Source organism: Balaenoptera musculus, chromosome 6, assembly GCF_009873245.2.
Source record: "Balaenoptera musculus isolate JJ_BM4_2016_0621 chromosome 6, mBalMus1.pri.v3, whole genome shotgun sequence".
Classification (NCBI taxonomy): domain Eukaryota; kingdom Metazoa; phylum Chordata; class Mammalia; order Artiodactyla; family Balaenopteridae; genus Balaenoptera; species Balaenoptera musculus.
In genome coordinates, this window is record NC_045790.1 from 80,953,562 (window position 1) to 80,959,305 (window position 5,744).

Below are 5,744 nucleotides of genomic sequence, written 5' to 3' on the forward strand. Positions count from 1 at the left end.
GCAGCCAGAACTTCCATTTAGAACCAGGACAGAAGACTTCCTGCAGGAGGTAAGGTCAGGCTGACTCCACGCTCCCAGAGAGGATGCCCCCAGAACATCTCAGGGATCTCTGCCCACCCCCTCTGTCACATGACAGATGCATTTCATTCATTCATTTGATTAATGAGCATCGGCTATGTGCCAGGCACTGGTCTCAGTACTGGAGACGTATCAGCGAACAAAACAAATCCCTTGCGCCTTCTCACGAAGATGGTGCCAAAGGCGAAGAAGGAAGCCCCTGCACCTCTCAAAGTGGAAGCCAAAGCAAAGGCTTTGAAGGCCAAGAAAGCAGCGTTGAAAGGCGTCTGTCCACAGCAGACCACACTAAAAAGATCCGGACGTCACCCACCTTCCAACGGCCTAAAACACTGCAGCTCAGGAGGCAGCCCAGATAGCCTCGGAAGGGCGCCCCCTGGGAGAAAAGAGCTTGACCACTATGCCGTCAGAACACATTCCCCCTCACCACCAAGTCAGCCATGAAGAAAACAGAAGACAACAACACACCGGTGTTCATTGTGGTGTTCATTGTGGACGTCAAAGCCAACAAGCACCAGATTAAACAGGCTGTGAAGAAGCTCTGTGACACTGACGTAACTAAGGTCAACACCCTGACCAGGCCCGATGGAGAGAAGAAGGCATATGTTCTACTGGTTCCTGACTATGATGCTTTGGATGTTGCCAACAAAATTGGGATCGTCAAAACTGAGTCCAGCTGGCTAATTCTAAACATAAAATTTTTCACTATTGAAACAAAAACAAATCCCTTGCTCTCAGAGCTGACATTCTGGTGGAGAAGAGAGGGAAGGAAACAAGACAATAAGTCAGAAAATAAGGATATTTCAGGTGGTGAGTGGTAAGAGGGTAAATACAGCAGAGTGAGGAGAATAGAGAATGAATGGGGCATGAGTGCAATCAGGGAAGCTGTGAAGGGCAAACTTTTGAGTGAGATCTGTAGGAAACGAGGGTGCAGACTTTGCAGATATCGGATCTCGGGAAGGACATTCCAGGCAGGGGGAATACCTAGTGCAGGAGTGCTGGTAGGCAGAGTGTACAACATCAAGGGATTCCAGGGAGGCAGTGAGGTCGGAGGGCATTGTGTGGTCGTAATGAGCCTGGCAAGACTCCTGCATTACCCCAGGGAGCGGGGAGCCCTGGGAGAGCTTCTCAGAGGAGCAGTGGGCTTGGCTCTGGCTGCCTGGGAGCAGAGACCGGAGCAGGGCAAGGCAGAAACAGGGAGATGGCCAGGGGGCCGTTGCAGAGGTGACCGTGGCTCAGCAGGGTGGAGGCAGCAGAGGGAGAGAGGAGGTCGGATTCTGGCTGTGCTCAAAGGTAGAGCCAAGAGGAACTTCTGATGAGCTAGACTCTGCGCCCCCAAAGCCCTCCTGGGGCTGCAGGACCGCAAGGCTCCCTGTGGCCTCACCAAACACCCCTTGGAAGCCTCCTCAGTCCACAGGTGATTGGGGAAATTAGACCTTAAATGCTTCGTTTTTGTCTTGTTTTGTTTTTTTCCAGAAATAAAACCAAATGTAATCACTGTAAGAAAAGCTCCACCCCAAGGGCGCTGCTCCCTCCGGTGGAGGCAGAGGTTAGACGAGATTTGCAGGACTGTGTTGGCTCCCAGTTTAGATGCTTTCCATAAATTAATTACAGAGGCAAAGCGGAGAGCGAGGCCCTGGGGTGGGTCCGGGGCTGCCCTTCCCTCTTCCTGGATAGCTGGGCTGAAGCCAGTGCTGCCCTGGCCTGCGGGCTCTGGGAAGCTGCTGCGACTCCTGATTTCTGCCCGAAGTTCGCTGATCTCGGTCCCTGCGGGCTAAGCATCGTCATCACGGCAGAGGACTTGGGAGAACACGGGGGCTTTGGTCTTTCTCCTGAGCGCAGTGGGGAGCCAGGGAAGCTGGCAGGCAGGGAAGGAACAGGACCAGATTTGCTTTTTAGAGGGGACCCTCTGGCAACTCCAGGAGACTGGATTGGAGGAGAGGAGGCTGGAGGCCAGGAGGTCAGGTGGGGCCTCTCTGGAGGGATGGAGAGAAGGGAAGTGGGGTCAAGTAAAGGGACAGGAGTTCCCACGAATACAGATCCATCTCCCTGGGCTGCCAACTAGTGGCTCTACCCTTTGGGCCCAAGCCTGATGCCCATCTCGCCTGGGGCCCCCGAGCTCTTGTTGGCAGAGCCTCTTGGGGCCCAGGTCAGGCCAGTGACTCATTTCTGAACGGTTTTGACTGAATAAGACTGTTCTACCTCTCACCTGAGCTCTTTGTCCCTCCTTGTCACAGTTCAGGGTTTTGGCCACAAACAGCGGCAAATGAGAGAGGGATTTCCGGAGGTGGTTTATGGGACCTTTGCTGAAATAGTTGAGTGCACTTCACCTGCACCCTGCAGGGAGCTGAGCCATCCCTCCGAGCTCCATGCTCCTCCTTGGCCTGTCCTAAACATGGCCACCTTGGCCTTCCGGCAGCGTGCCTGAGCTCCTCCCTTGGGTCCTGCTCAAACCCTTTTCCTCAGCAGCAACTGCACATCCTGCTCCACATCGCAGCGCAGGGCCACTCCTCCTCCTCCTCTGGGAAGCTGTACTCAGATCTCCTTGTCCTCAGCACCTTGGATGGTGCTGACTGATGGGTGCAGGGAATATGGAAGCCCAGCTCCCTTGCCTGGGGTTTTGACAACCCTGAGGTGTAAGTTACACTCCAGAGCCCCCCTCAGGATCAGATTGAAGCTACCCTCTGCAGGACAAGGCCAGAAATGGCACCATTTATCTTCTCCCCTCCCCACTCCCCACCCCCATCCCTCCTGTGCCCCACTCCTTTCCAGGCTCATTCTGGGAGCACTTCCTGGATAAATCACTTGCACATGAATCCTCAGGTAAGAGCCTGCTTCTGGGGAACCCCTTGTTCAGCCCTGCCATACCCACAGTCCAGTCTGCATATGGCATTGTGCCGCCCCCAACCTCACAGCCGCCCTGGGCCTCCGAGGCTCCATCTACATAAAGGCGGTGCTGGGCTCTGGCCCCGTGCGAGCACTGCTGCTGTTCTTGTCCTGGACCCCTGCTCCCTACCCCGACCCCTTTGCTACAGCTGAACTCAGTCATCAAGAAAAGAGGACTCATTTAAGAATGAGCAGTTGTTCTCAGCTCGCAGAACCAAGTTCTCCGGCTGTTACAGCTCATTACTAAACCCCAGCCATGCCCTGAGAAGGATTACAGAAAGGCTTCTGGTAAAAATCCCCAGCAGAAATAACATGCTCCTGCCGCAAGGAGCCCTGCAAATCTGACTGTGGAAGTCTTCTGCTCGTCTCCGCCCAAGCACATTCAGGTGCTTGTCAGTGGGGTCGCAGCATCTGGGCAATTGTGCCTGCTTTTGGATCCACGTGCAGGACTTTCCACAGCTGCTGGGGGAGCTTCGAGGCCAAATTGGCCCATGGGGGGAACCTGAGTCCAGACAGTCTAGCAAGAGGCTTGGACAGGTCACTGCTCTGCTTGGAGCCTGCAGACCCCTCTGCTCTGGCGAGTCCAGCCTCCAGAAAGCCTGTGGGGGGGCTTCCCTGGTGGCGCAGTCGTTGAGAGTCTGCCTGCCAATGCAGGGGACACAGGTTCGAGCCCTGGTCTGGGAAGATCCCACATGCCACGGAGCAACTAGGCCCGTGAGCCACAACTACTGAGCCTGCGCTCCGCAAAAAGAGAGGCCAAGGCAGTGAGAGGCCCGCGCACCGCGATGAAGAGTGGCCCCCACTCGCCGCAACTAGAGAAAGCCCTCGCACAGCAACGAAGACCCAACACAGCCAGAAAGAAAGAAAGAAAGGAAGAAAGGAAGGAAGGTAGGAAGGAAGGAAGGAAGGAAGGAAGGAAGGAAGGAAGGAAGGAAGGAAGGAAGGAAGGAAAAAAAGAAAGAAAGAAAGCCTGTGGGGCAGGTCCTGCTAAGCCTCCCTCCCTTCCCCCCAGCCTGCGGTTCCACACACTCACCCCACCCCTGGGACACACCTCACTGGGAACTGAAACTCGAACACATTATCCAAGGGCCTGGGCTGTCCAAGGGGGCCCAGCTGGGCCCTCTGCTACCCTCTGCGTCCGGGGCTCAGGCCCTCTGTATGGCAGCATCAGCTTCCAGCCATCAGATGCAAACCCAGGCAGAGGCCAAGATGAAGGCCACACTAAGCCTAGCTTGTCGTGCATCATCAAGGGTGCTCTTTTCCCTCTCTGGGCCTCAGTTTCCATATCGATATAAAGGGCAAGTAAGAGATCTCTGAGGTCCCTTTACAAATCATTATAGCCATTGTACTCTGTGGACCAGAGAGGTGAAGGGAGCCCAGACTAGAACCCAGCCATCCTGCCCCCCAGGCCAGGGCTCTAGGACCATGAGGGTGAGCAGAGGGAGGCTCCCAGGTCACGAAGCTGTCAGGCCCTGAGACAGTGTGGGGGAACCAAGCGCTCAGGCCTCTGGGTGTCTTGAACCCCAGCTCCTAGCTTCCTGCATGTGCCCCACCAACATGCACCCCCTTCAAGCACAAACCAGGGGCAAGTACTCCCATCAGGGAGGAGAGAATCAGATGAGCTCAATTCAAATCTAGTTTTGCCCTTTGTCAGCTGTGTGACCTTGGACATGTCACTTCACCAATCTGTGCCTCAGTTTCCTTATATGTAAAATGAGGGTCCTAAAATCTGCCTCACTGGCCTTTGCAGGGGTTAAATGACATGCGTGTGAAGTGCCTGGCACGGATCAAACACTATGTGGAAGTTCCTTTTTCTTGGGGCCTCGTCCCCTCCTCCTATGTCATTATCTGGCCTCACCTTCCACTGCCCATCTCAGCTGCTTGTACTTCTCTTCCCTTTGGCACACACCCATGCTTTCCAGCATCCAGGCCTCTGCTCATGCTGTTCCTTCTACCAGGAATGCCATTCCTCCGTCTCATTCCCACCATTCCCAATCTTTTTTTTTTTTTTTTTTTTTAATTCACGTTCTTTTATTTATTTATTTATTTATTTATTTATGACTGTGTTGAGTCTTCGTTTCTGTGCGAGGGCTTTCTCTAGTTGCGGCAAGTGGGGACCACCATTCCCAATCTTATTGCTTTCATTGTTCAGCTCAAATGCCACCTCCTCCAGGTAGACTCTCCTCCAAGGACCTCTGTGCCAGTAGACAAGAACACAGATAACAGGGGCATCGGAAGGGGCAGTTCTCTGCCCACAGTGGCCTCCTCTACCTCCTGCCTGGGTCAGTCATACATGCAGAGCATTTTTCTCCCCCGCCCTGCAGTACACAAAAGTGCCCACTAGGTGGTGATAGAACGACAAAGTCCCAGCGGGGATGAGCAATAAGGGAGGCCAACCAGGCACCGCGTGCGTCATTCATTCATTTCTTCAACAAATATTTTCTGAACACCTGCCATGTGCAAGAATGTAGGACGACAGTGGCAAACAAAGCAACAAAGTCCCTGCTCTCAAGAAGCTTATGTTCTTAGTGGCAGGAGGTGAGAGAGAAGAAACACAAAAAATAAGGAAATAAAGCAAGAAAAACCAGGACAGAGGTGAAGGCTGTACAGAAAACACCGGGGCCTGCTTGTGTCCAGACCTCTGAGTTAGCATTTCGTCAGTGAACAGCAGGATCTGTAATCAAAGCATCACTTAGGATCTCAGAGCGGCTGAGCTGGAACATTCCCTAGCGCCTTGTTCACAGTGCACTCTGCGGACAAACAGCAGCAGCAGCACTTGGGAG

General features: G+C 53.8%; 1 pseudogene; it reads left to right on the forward strand.

The window, feature by feature from the left end:
* Positions 1-249: 249 nt before the first annotated feature.
* Positions 250-2,503, forward strand: LOC118896393 (annotated as a pseudogene).
* The last annotated feature ends 3,241 nt before the right edge of the window (positions 2,504-5,744 follow it).